Raw genomic sequence first — 12,914 nt, 5'->3', positions numbered from 1 at the left:
AAAAAGAGCGTGTCATTATAGTTAAGTACAGTCCTAGAGAATTCACATGAACAATCCCTATTCCAAGTCCTCTGGAATCTCAAGCTGGCAAAGTGATGGACAGCGCCTCAGGCCTTAGGCTATCTACCATTTGGGCAATAGTCAGAAAGAGCCATTGAGATGTTTATGATGAGAGTTTGTCATCTTTCTTTTCAGTCTTGTTTTTTTCTGTAGATGAAATTTCAGGTATATAACAAGTCCCAGGAAGTAGTAGCCTGCTCTTTCTCTCAGCATAGATATTCCTCTAGGTTACTAAGTGATACTGAGAGTTCGCTATCAGATACTCCATCAACACAATTCTCATCTTTCTCCCTGATAAGCATAAGGGTCAAAGGGCTTACTGCTCTTTTATTGCTGTATTAGATTTAATGATTTCTGTGCTTCGTGTCCATATATCAGCAAATGTCTATCAAGTATTTTTCTGAAACTCCAAATGATAATGCTGACTTGTGATTATTTGAGATTTCTTTTAGGGCAGTTGACAAGTTGTAAGAATTGCAGGGAAACCCTATCTCAAAAGAGATCACTGAACCAGAAGAACTAGCTGCTGTCTTATTTTGACTGGAGAATGGATATATATTATCACATATTCAGTCTGTCTTACAAAATGACTTCTGTGTGGCTTGTGTAAATTAATTATTTAAATTTGATTTTGAATCTGAAATTCTAGATTGACAGCATCATGTATTGGAGAAATGGTTAAAAGGCAATTAAATCTGTGCAGGGACACCTGCCTTTCGTGTGCTTGGAGTGGTTTGTGACAAACAGCACTTCTCTGTAAACACTCAAAAGCCCAATGTTGACAAAAGTAAGGAATACCTCCTTTGAAATTTAAGTCTCCCTGAAAATGATAACTTATTTAAAACTGGCAGCTGTGGAGTAGGAAGTTATTTTTTCTTCACACTGCCTTTGCCTACATGAGAAGCCAGGCATAAGTAAAAGGCAGAAGAATGTTTGAATGTTTGAGGGTCTCCTCAGGTAGAGGAGACAGGCAGGTCAGGAAAGCAGACAGGATTCAGAGGAAGCAACAGCTCCTGAAAATCATTAAGCCTTGGGATGTTAGTTCTACCCTTCCACCTTGAAGTACAAATTTGCTTAAGTTTCGTGCCTTGTATTGAGTGATGCTAAAGAAAATGTTATGGAAAAGCAGAGCAATTTCTGATGGCCTTTCTAGCGCTGAGAGGAAAAATAATTGAAGTTCAGCATCCATGAAGGACAAGGGATACTTTTCAACACCATTGGCCCACGCTGAATGTGCAAAGACAACCAGAGGGAGGTGAACTCCTTCAAAAGGCTGGCTGACTGATTAGGAGTCACCTCCTTCAATTAGATAAAGATGAGTGGCCTCTCTCAAACTATTGGTCATATAAAGGAACCAAGACTTAAAAACAGAAACAACTGAACTATGACCCCGTCAGCGTGATCAGAATTAGAGTTTGTCTTCTTTTAGTTAAGGCTAGACATCTGGTGTTCTCTGTTCATCTACTTTCTCCGCCCCACTCCTTTCTTCGTGTCTTAAACTATGTTACTTGCACTATGGACATTTCAGGTTGTAACTGCTGTTTTCCTGTCTTTTCTGATGATTTGCTTTGGGCATTTGACTTTCTATGTGTCTATATATGGATGAGCAAATTAAAGGCATGAATATGGTGTGAACAGTGTAGCTTTTGGACGATTTTAAAACTCAATCAGTTTTAGGGAGCTGTCAATATAATTTTACTTTTTTTTTCTTGCACAAGAAGATGGGTAGGAGGGCAGATGATTAAGGACCACAATAACAACAGAAATGTTTGGGCCTTTTCCTTTAAAGCTAGCAAGGTTTGCTAGTGAAATCACATGTTTTTGTGTTTGAATTCTTTTTTTGAAAGATGGGAGATCTTCAGGTCCTAAGAGAGTGGGAGATTAAAAACAATCAAGTTTAGACAAGTTCAAATAGAATTACAGTTGGCCCATGAGTGACTTCCTGGGTACATATAGGGAACTTTTTTTTTAATTCCTTCTGCTCACAGCTCTCCTGGATCATGCAGGGTCAGGAGAGTGATGGTTCTATATGAACCAGAGTCGACTTGTTTTATCAGCTCAAGTGGTGAGCGTTCATATCAAGTTCTACTTTCTTCTTCTTTCATAGAAGAGAATAGCCTGCCATTGAGGCAGTATGATTTCTTTAAATCAACCTTCACTAAAAAGTACCTTTTAAGTACTTCTCAAAGCTGGGCACCAGAACAGAATCTCTAGTCAGTGATGTACTCTGACCCTGAGGGTTTTGGAATCTGATCGCTGTAGTTACTCTCAGTCTGGGCCTCAGGAGGACATGCGATGCCACCTCTCAGCTCCTCAGAAATGCATATTAACGAGTCTTACCCTCTCCTGGAGGATCTGAGTCTCTATAGATGGAGCTCTCAAAACTATTTCAATAGATTCTCAAATGGTACATGATGCATTCATAACCAGTAACACTTCTCTAGAGTACTCACATGGACCTTGTGCAATCACTGGGTGAGGCCAGGGTCACTAAAGTACACACAGGGCCAGACTGTGGTACAGGGCAAGAGTGCATTGTTGCTTTACAGGACTGTGTAGTCTCGGCCTGAAAACCACATGTTCTGTCTCTTGATCGAGTGGCAAACTTCCTAAGCACCTGGATGGAACCATGTTGTCTTTTCTTTACACCAAACCTTCCTTCCAGTCAGAAATTTAGATCCTGTGTGAAAGTCTGTGTCCTAACCAGGAAAGTGATATCAGGGACTCAGCTCTCCTAGGAAGCAATTGCTCAGACTATTTCTCCTTGAAAAAGAGGGACTCCTCTCCTATTGACAGTGACTGTGAGGACGAATGGCCCATTGTTAATATGGGAGTTCATGACCCATTTACCGAGGCCACTAAAGACCATCTGGTATATCAGATATTTATGTTACGATTCATAACAGAAGCAAAATTACAGTTTTCATAACAAAAATAATGTTACAGTTGGAGGTCACTACAACATGAGGAACTGCATTAAAGGCCTGACAGTATTAGGAAGGTTGTGAACAACTAGAAGGGGGAGGAGAAAAATAAATTGGCTTTCAAGGATGATTGAAAGGTAGATGGCAAGGCAAGCTTTTTAAAAGGATCGCTTTGTGCATCATAAAATGAAGTTCTCAAGAAAAACTGTACTTATACATTATATACGTATCAAACTCAAGAACTTTTCAGCTTAAGGTTTATATATAACAAAGCCTTTCCTAAGACAAAAAAAAATCCTAGCTTTAATTCGATTGTATGTGGCTATCTTAGTGTATGCCTATGTATTGTGTTCTGGGTAGGTAGATAATTTCTTTTCTCTCCTTCCCTCTATTATATAAGGTAAACAAATAAAGAAGAACCGGTTAAAGGGAAGGTTGAGATGATCCCATTGTTTTGCCCAGCCTATTTAAAAATAAGTCTTCAGTGAGCTACTCTATTGTCCAATGAGTGGACATTCCTTTTGCTACTGCAAAATGCTAGGAAGGAAGTCTATTGTTCAGTCATTTAAGTAACTTCTAAAACTCCAGTTCTTTAAGTGCTCTGTGTTCATTAAACAAGCCAGTCATGCAACATTACTCCGACTGAATGTTCTTATGATTTCAGAATCATATTGAAAGGGAGAGAACAAATCTTAGTTCTTTATGTTACTTTTGCCCTGCAGGAGGCAGGCCGTAAAAGCATTTTGTGTGTGAGAGGCTACTTTGGTGAAAATACCCTAAAACCGTAAGTTTTAGAGATTTATCTTCTAAATTAAAAATTTAAAAGTAGTTGCAAAGTCATGAGAAAAATTACTTCTGATCTATAAATATTATGTTTGTTGGGTTACATTAGAGAATCTTTGGGCTGCATAGTTTGTGTTTGGAATTTGATATAAATGAACTGATGTACTTTTGACTGTGGGTTGAGCTTCTTTACAAGAGATAGCAATAAGACTGCTTGTAGGATTCTTGAGATAGTCAGCCCATAATATAGGTTACATTCAAGTGTAGAAATTGGTACATAATTAACAATTTATGTGGTTTTTATTGTTATTGTCTAAAACAATATTGTTATTTACCATATCCTCAATTTGACATATCTAAATTCTTTGAAAAGCTAATGCAGTAATAAAAGAGGAGATATCTATATCTATGTCTATGTCATCTATATCATCTATGTCATCTATATCATCTATGTCATCTATATCATCGATGTCATCTATATCTATATCTGTGCCCTCTTCAAGCAGAGATGGACAATAGGACATTTCCTCTTGTCTGAGGGAACATCTGGCTCTGGAAACAGGCAGATGGCTTTGAATACTGGATTTTGAGTGGAGAAGTTGAGCAAGGGCAGCATCTCTCTCACACTCTGAGATCTTGTTTACTACAAAAGTCTTTACTTGGCTAATAGATAGCAGTTCCAATTTCGTGTCAGGTTTTTTCCCCCAGGGTAGAAATTGCAGACTGGTCACTGAGTAAGCAAGTAGCTCTATGGCTATGGATACAAAGGAGACTTGAGCATGCGTAACTGAGAGATAAGAAAATAAAGAGGGGGCCAGGAGGCTAAAGAATACAACATGGGCATGTACCTTCCATATCAGATTTCTTCCTGTCTACGTGTCTTTGATTCTTGGATCATTATGAGCATTTGGATCCTGGAAGGACTAGGGGAATGAACCACAGTGTTTCTGGTCTATTCAGAGCAGTCATTGACAGAATCAGCTTTATAAGACCAAAGTCTCAAAGCATTCGCCAGGGGTGAGAAAATGAAAATATAATTTCAGGCTGGTATGGGTCAAAGAAGGGCCCATACTAAAGGCCCTTTGTTCCTTTACCAAAAGTTTAGTAAGTTGGAAAAATTGGTAGAATAGTGTATCAGATCAAATATGTGCAAATCTGGGCTCAAGTCATTGCCCTGATGATTTGCCCTCTGAACTACAATTGTACACCTGTGGTCTAGGTGACAGGATCTACTTCATCAAGTGGGGGAGCTGAGGTGAGCTTATCTATCTGCAGCGCTTGCAATTCTTACAGTTATTTAAGAACTCTGTAGTGTTAACTACTATTACATCTGAGCCTGTAGTTGATTTAGAGTTGTATGTTGAGTTGCTTCACCCCCGTTTGCTAGGAGCTACTCCAATTTCATGTTTTCTTCTAACTAGCAATCCCATCATGGAAGACAGATTGACTTTTGGAGTTTACTAATTTAGGTGAACTCTTCAGAGCTCTTGTCTACTCAAAATGAGGGTGAAGGAAATATCTGACCTGAAAATCTGTTCATTGATTAGAGGAGGTGACGTGTATCATCCTGTGCATGGCTGAAATGCAGTCAATGTAGTGGGCCAATGACAAAGATTCAGTATGTTTTGGATGAATGAACCATCAGCACTTTCTATTTTCTAAGTGGCTGTCAGGAAGGCTTCCTAAGAACATATAGCATTCTGTAGTGCTATGGAGTGTTTATTTATGATTTGTGTTTGTTCTATAATCACTTGTTTTCTATAGCAAATATGCCCTCTTTCTCTGCCTAACCGACATCCCTATCTGTATAAAAATGCTTACCTTGCTCCAGCAAGGGTCTCCATAGACTTGAGATTTATTGATGCCAGCTATTGATCGAGACCATGGGTGATCAGTTCTTAAGGTATATGATCTCACTTTAGTTGTTACATTGCAAAATTTCAATAGAGCTGTACTGAATCCCGAGAGCTCAGTAGACCTTGTCTGCAAGCTAGGAACACAGATGGAATCCAGCAAAAGTCAAGGGAAGTGGGAAATGAAAAATAAGAGTTACCAGCTAGAGTCCGCCTCTCATTTTAGAATAACTTTTCCTGTAGACTGGGAAAACTCCAGCAAAACATTCTAGGAAGTAGATGTGCAGTTGAAAGACTCTTAGAGCGATAGCGCTTGTCTCCTGTATCAGACAAACGTTTTCTGAAGAGCATTCTCCATTCTGTGGGAAAATGAAAAAAATCCGAACTGAATTAAATTCAGTGTCAAATCCTTCAGAAACGAAAATACATATCTTTCGACTTCGATCTACACAAATGAATAAAGTGTTGATTGCAATATAAGCTGCATGAGTGCAGAGTTCTGACTTTCTTTTTTCCACTTCAGTTCCCCAAGAGCCCAAGATAACATCTAGCATATCCATAGCAGGCATCCAGCATATGCTACTGAGAAAGTCTTGAATAAAAGTAGCTCAGTATAGGATTGAATTCCACTTTGAAAAGGTATCAGGAGGACATCTAGGCTTCCATGAGCCCTGGGACTCCTACACCCCTGCTTTCCTCACCTATATAGATGACATTTTGCTCAATATTTTATCAGGCATGTACACTATTCCTCATAAACCAAGTAAGTAAAAACCCCCACACATGCACATTTTATTGCATCATGAAGTATATAATTTCTTGCTACTATATCAACTCCAGGACCATATCAGGAGGGCTGTGAAAAACGGCTTTGCTATCTTATCTAAATTTTTCATTTAAAAGTCAACTCCAATAACACTCAGTCATTTACAAGGTAAACTCCCTGGGAATGCTGGTGGCTGTATTTGCATATTTTATCCATCATGAAGGTTGTTAAAGGGCTGGAAGTTTATAGTTTTGCAGTTCCTTCCCATAGGCATTTGACTAAAGGCTCAGATGGGATAGCCTGCATTTCAGTTGCACTGTGTGTGGAGCAGGCCTTACGGAGGAAAGTGCATGCATGTGTGCATGTGTACATGTGTGTGTATGTGAGAGAGAGAGATGGCTTGCCGCTGGGCAACTCAGTCATTTTTGCTGCTAACTGATTGATAGGCTGTGGTTCTTGATGGATTAGTACTTTCCTTCTTTCCCATTGATTTTGCCCAGTCAGTACAGTTCCATCATGCATGGTATAAAATACCTGCTTCATTTCAAAGACCATAAAGCAAAGGACACTTTGTATTTTAATAGCAGATTTGTTTGTTTGGAGGCAATGGAAACTGAATTAAACTTGGAAAAAGAACAAATAACTCTAATACATGTTCGAGATGAGAAAAACGGTGGCAAATGATACCTCCTTCCTCTGGTTTAACTATGACTACTAAAGTTAGGAAAGTGCCATTTCACAACTGACAATTTACAGTGTAAATGTGATTACTGGAGGGTGGGTAGGAGTAGTCCAGAATTAAAGTGAGAAGTTTTGTCTAATAGGACCAGGCAATGTACTGTACGATGTTTGAAAAATAATTAACAGGTAAAACATGGGAGTAAATTGAAGGGAAATTATTCCTTCTAGTAGCTCTTTGGGAAGGAAGCATTTATCCAGGATAATGCTAGTGTAAGTCTGTCAAAGCATTAGAGAAATGACAGTTTGAATTTGTTATTAAAAGCTGAAGTAGAGGCAAGGTAATGCAGATGAGGCAATACCTTAAGCAGCAGGGAGGCAATCGCATCATTCTTGCTGTCTATGGGTGAGACTTTTAAAAGTATGGTCAGTCTTTCCCTGGCGTGACAAACGGAGGGAAGTCCTGAATTTATCCCAGAGGCACCAAGATGTAGAAGAAGGGAGACACAGTGATAAGAGAATCACCTAATCCTGGGTGTTTTTGAGTCCTGCTGTGTATTTAATTCACCCATTTTTTTTTAAAAATAAGTATAAACCATAGAGAATCACTTTGAAATGTTGTCGCTACAAATCTGGAAGAAGACATTTGCTGAAAGTTGACAGAGGGAAACAACTGTGGTAGATACCCAAAAGGAAATACCAATGTTGAGGTAGTTGGGGGAGTACATGTAAGGTAGACAATTGCCATCAGATGCTGTTATAGTAACAGATTGGGAATGGTTTGGGGGCATCTAATGTCGTTGGCTTATACAACACATGAAAAATATCTCACAATGGATTGGGATATCAGGCTAGAGTATATAAACTTTCTAGAACCATATGGGAAAGCATTCGTGATACTGACTCGGGCAATTATTCCTTGGATGTGACACAAGAGATAAAAGCAACAGTAGATCAATGAAACTATAACAAACTAGCATACTTCTGCACTGTCAAGGAGGCTATCAATATACTAGAAACAACAGAGAAGGTGAACACGATTCTAAACCACATACCAATGGAGGCTTCTTACATAAACATTATCAGAATATGTAAGCAGAGCAAATTCTGAACACTGACCTCAATCATCTAAATTTTAAACGAATAAATGACAGTAGGCAAACTCTAAAAGGAATATGAATGGCTCACAGGTATATGAAATAAAAAGTTCTTTAAGGAACTGCAAATGAAAAATCAGGGACATAGCACACATACACACTTAGTCATATAACATGTATGCCTGTGAGTGAGTATGCATATATGCATACTTAGTCATGTAACACACATGCCTGTGAGTATGCCCACATACATGCTTAGTCTATAACATGCATGCCTGAGAGTGAGTATGCACACATACACACTTAGTCTGTAACACACATGCCTGTGATTGAGTGTGCACTCATACACACGTAATTCATAACACACGTTCCTGTGAGTGTGCACACACACACACACACTTAGTCACATAACACACATACCTGTATGTGAGCATGCACACATACATACTTAGTCACATAACACATATCTGTGAGCAAGAATGCACCAATACAGTCTTAGGTCATAACACATGTGCCTGTGAGTAAGTATGCATACAAACACACAACCTGTTCCACAACACACACACACACCTGTAAGTAAGCACACATACCCACTTAGTCATATAACACTCATGCCTGTAAGTATGTACACATACACACTTATTCCATAACTCACATGCATGTGAGTGAGTGTGCACACATATACACTTAATTCATAACACACATTCCTGTGAGTATGCACACATATATACTTAATTCATAATACACATCCCTGTGAGTGTGCACACATACACACTTAGTCACATATCACATGCCTGTGTGTGAGTATGCACACATACACTTTTAGGCCATAACGCATGTGCCTGTGAGTATGCATACAAACACACTAGTCCCATAACACACATTCCTGTAAGTATGCACACATACATACTTAGTCATATAACACTCATGCCTGTAAGTATGTACACATACATACTTAGTCATATAACACTCATGCCTGTAAGTATGCACACATACATACTTAGTCATATAACACTCATGCCTGTAAGTATGTACACATACATACTTAGTCATATAACACTCATGCCTTTAAGTATGTACACATACATACTTAGTCATATAACACTCATGCCTGTAAGTATGTATACATACACACTTATTCCGTAACACATATGCCTGTGAGTATGTATGCATACATACACACTTAGACACAATGGTTACATCTACAATATACTCCCTCACTCAAGTCTCAGGGAACATTGTGGAAGAGGGCATGGACAGATTATGAAAAGCCCAAGGAATTTGTTGTAAAATGGTATCTCCTAGCAATATCAGAAGCAATCCCCATAAAGTCTCACCAACATGACTATCTAACTATGAGGTGAACAAGAGTGATACCAGTGGACGTGTCAAAGTAAATGTGGAAAGCTCATGAGGCCTCGACCTTTCTCAAGCATCTATATGCAACTAAGGAAAGCTGGCAATGGGAGGTTTAGTCTTGTTTAGGGAAGAGCACACCAATTCATTGCCCAGTGCCAAACAGTAAACCCTGATAACATATATACAAATATGATTATACTGACTGAGCAGGCTTTGGTTAGGAATGTACATACATATACATATATACATAAGCAATAGCAATCAATGAAGGGACGGGCCATGGATTTGATGAAGAGCTGGGAGCAGTATACTGGAGAGTTGGGATGGAGAAAGGGGACAGGAGAAATGTTGTGATATAATCTCAGAGTTTTTGTTTGTTTGTTTTTGAAGAGAGAAGATGCTGATGAAGTTAGGGTGACTGACGAGGGTGTACAATATGGGAAGGAATGCAGTGTGCTGTCACTCTGGAAAATAGTCTGGAGCTTCCGAAGAGCCTGAAAGGAGAATGACTATGTGACCCAGAGACCCTGTTTCTAAGAATTTAAGAATTGAAACCAGGCTCTGGAAGAGATATTAGCAGTGCTCTGTTCACTGTAGTTGTATTCAATGTGGCTAAAATATACAATAACCTAGGTCTTCACCCAGGGATAATTTAGTGAAGATGGCATGGTGTACACATACAATAGAGTCCTTTTCAACCCTCACAGAGACAGGCTTTAGTCATGAAAGATGATGGCACTGTGGGAGCCATTAACCACAGTTCTCAGGAGCTTGTAGGTGGGGTAGGACAGTGAGCTGTGTGTAGCAGGTGTTACATGTCAGATGGGCAGGATGGATATGCTGGAGACCAGCTGCATAGCATTTTATCCACACTTCACAATACTAGGTTGCGCACTTACAATTTTAAGAGGATGGATCTCGCGTTAAATGTTTATATCACAGTAAAATACAGCAGAAAATGATGGATCAGTCAATGAATTGTTTGGCATTTCTTTCAGCAAGAGCTTTGGACTATCGTAACCTCACTTATAAATGAGAGCTGTTCGTAAATACATCTTTAAAAATACATCAAGAAACACAGAAGGATGTAATTGGTATAATTTTGGAGGCAAACTCCAAGTGCCGGTTGGCCATTCACTCAGATATTAATTGTATTCCTGTTATGAGCATTGTTCCCTGTTGGAAATGGAGCTCATGTGGTCAAACAGTTGTCCAGTCCTCAAAATATTCTAGGATCAGTGCACAGTACCAAGTAAACTAGGCATATTGGAACATTGCTATAATACCAACACTGGGGAGGTAGAGGCAAGGGGACCAGATGTTCAAGGTCATACTTTAATATTGAGTGAAGTCAATGTGGACTATGTGAAATCCTGTATCAAACCCCCAAATCAAACACAACAGTAGCAATGACAACAACAACAAAACAACAACAACAGCAACAACAACAAGGCATTTAAATATTAAATCATCTGGCCACTGCCATAAGTGAATGTTATACCGAAAGAATGCTCGACTGAGGAATAGTGTAATGTTGATGATAAGTTATTTCTTAATCATGTTATTATAGCAAAGCAAGTCATGAAGCCAGGAATTTCATAAAGGAGAGAGCTCTTGTTTTAGAGTCATTGAAAACTATTGTAGGCCTGAATCTGATAGCCCTCAGAACCACTGGCTTCATGTGAGGGGTTGAAAATTTGTGGAAGTGGTACAAAGAGCTCTTAGATTGGTCAACTGCATCAAAACCCTTTTATAGATCTAGTCCCACAATGCTCAGTAAAAGCGTGGTAGCCTCACAACACGACTATTATCTGCACTCGGTGGAGATAAGCGAAGAAAGCAGAAACAAAGGCCAGAGGAGACTTTGCTGAAATACAGAGAAGACCTTATGTTGCGCAAGAGACGATGGTAGAAGAGAATAAAATGTAATATAATGATAATACATAATAATAAAATATAATACATTGTAGCTAATGTGGTTTGTAAAATGGTACAAATCCAAACTACAGTGGAAGAAGAGAGTTCCCAGTGGATGCAGAACACAGCTCTTCCCAAAGTATAGCAAATGAAGAGAGGCTGTGTAAGATTTAGTTTACTTAGGAGTGAGATGCATTAAATAAGATGCGTACTATGCTTAGAACTGGGGAAGCACAAGTTAGAAATAGGTTTCTGTTAAACCTGGGTAGCTCTTCCTTTCTGAGAAATACCACAAGTAATGTTTGATCAGAAAACATGGTTAAGTTTTAGCGACCATAAGGGCTCTGATGGTGGCAGGTACAAAAATCATTTCTAGAGACTGCAGCAACTGGGTGCTTCTTCAGTTTCTGACATGAGGGATCTCAGTCCCTCTTACAGCTCTGAGGAAGAGCTGGGGGCTCTTTTTCTACTCTGAGTCTTCAGAAAAGGGCACTGGCTTTTGCTCACTGTGCTGTGCGGTATGGTGGTTTCATGGTTACATGGAACATGTTATCCTCAAAGCCGTCAGGGCGTCCCAGAGGGAGAGTTGAAGACAACTTGAGGTATCGGCTAAGAGCCAGCATGTTGCTCTCTGCTGAAGTTGTATGCAGGTTATGTATACAAAGTCACAGGCATGCCCAAGTCCAGTGCCACAGTCCCACTGGACAATTCCATGCCCACCTCTGCACTTGGCACCCAACCTTCTCCTATCAAAGGGCTGTAACAATGCTTTCCTTAGCAGTTGCTGCGGAGATAAAACGAACAAACGTGGGCAAATCACCATTTGTGTTAATTGGTAACTTGCCTCACTCTTCCAGGTTTCATGTCTTTTATACCTCGATTTGTCTACCGGGTCAGTGCCTTTGCCACCCACAGTGACAGGGGTGATTCATTAGGGCAAGGCCTGCTTAGGACAATGATCAGAGATAGTTCTGCTAGTGCCCAGCAAGACCACCTGGACCTTCACTCCTTTTGTATCTATGTCTTCTCTTGTATCTATGTCAAGATCTATCATCTTGTCTGATGTTGTTGGACTTGGGTTGAAACTGTGCCTATCATCTTTATGCTCTCCCCTTAAGTGTACGTGTCTATATGCCTGCTTGTCTCTTTCCCTGTCTCTGTCTCTTGGTCTGTCTCTGTGTCTGTCTCTATCTCTGTGTCTATCTTTCTCTGTCTTTCCCCTTTCTGCCTCTCTTTCTATTTCTCTAGAGAAGACAACCTAAGGGGGAAGAATTTCTTTCAGACAGGGTCTCCTTTTTGTGTTTACTCGATGCTACCTGGTCCAAGACAATCTGGGTTCCTCTACCTCCATTGCCCTCTCCCAGAGGGCATACATGATACATCTGACTTTTATGTATACTCTGAGTTTATGTATACTCTGAGTTCAGTTCCTCGTTGTTGCTCAGAAGATCTTTTACCCCAAGCCACCTCCCTTGTC

This window comes from Rattus rattus, chromosome 12 (genome assembly GCF_011064425.1).
Source record: "Rattus rattus isolate New Zealand chromosome 12, Rrattus_CSIRO_v1, whole genome shotgun sequence".
NCBI lineage: Eukaryota > Metazoa > Chordata > Mammalia > Rodentia > Muridae > Rattus > Rattus rattus.
This window is presented reverse-complemented; position numbering follows the sequence as displayed.